The sequence below is a fragment of the Etheostoma spectabile genome, chromosome 13 (assembly GCF_008692095.1).
Source record: "Etheostoma spectabile isolate EspeVRDwgs_2016 chromosome 13, UIUC_Espe_1.0, whole genome shotgun sequence".
Classification (NCBI taxonomy): domain Eukaryota; kingdom Metazoa; phylum Chordata; class Actinopteri; order Perciformes; family Percidae; genus Etheostoma; species Etheostoma spectabile.
The window spans coordinates 4304648-4305372 of NC_045745.1; the positions used below are offsets into that span (position 1 = coordinate 4304648).

At 40.3% G+C, this 725-nt stretch overlaps 1 long non-coding RNA gene across 1 annotated transcript in view; it reads right to left on the bottom strand.

Annotated features, from left to right (window-relative positions):
* Nucleotides 1-725, bottom strand: part of LOC116700550 (uncharacterized) — a 4065-nt gene that overhangs the window by 3014 nt on the left and 326 nt on the right. The window lies entirely within an intron of this gene.

Consider the following 725-nt stretch of genomic DNA (forward strand, 5'->3'; position numbering starts at 1 on the left):
CAGCACTGTTAAAACTGACAGAGGAAGCAAGCAGGAGTCTGTACCATCCTGCCCTCCCTCCCGGCCACCCACCCACACACGTACCCCGCCCCACACACAATTCACCAGTAAGTAGGAATTAAATTCCTTAGTGGGATTCCTGGTGCTAGACCGCCAATTTAAGCGCTGTATACGATCTTATACTGTTGTAACCAAAGCAGCCATGAACACAGTCCACTGTCCATGCACACTGGACTGTGCTCTGTACCTTACTCATTTAAAGATGAACCCCAGAGGATGAAATGAAGACAGAAGAATCCGTTGTAAAGAGCATTAGTTTATTTTGCCACAGGTGTACTTCAGAAAAGGTTAAGTATGTACAAAAATCTGGAATGTTGGATAAATGACATACAATCATCATCTCGCTGTGGCTGTTTCCAGAGAACCTTAGGAAATACTAGTATACATTAAAATGAGTGCCTCTGCATTGCAATTTATTGGTTTTACAATCGCAAGTCACTATTGCCGTTATTAATTCTTTTCTCAATTTTTTAAAGAGTATTTACAATTTGATTAGTAAGGTTTAAAAACCACAGAAGACTAAATAAATAAGAATGTGGGAGCATATGAAACCTACCGGACATGAATGAAGAAAATGTGACTGGGTTTTATCTCCCTACATAATCTATGGTGTCAGACTTTTTTTTGCCATGTCTATAAAGTGACTTACCACAGAAATCCCCCCC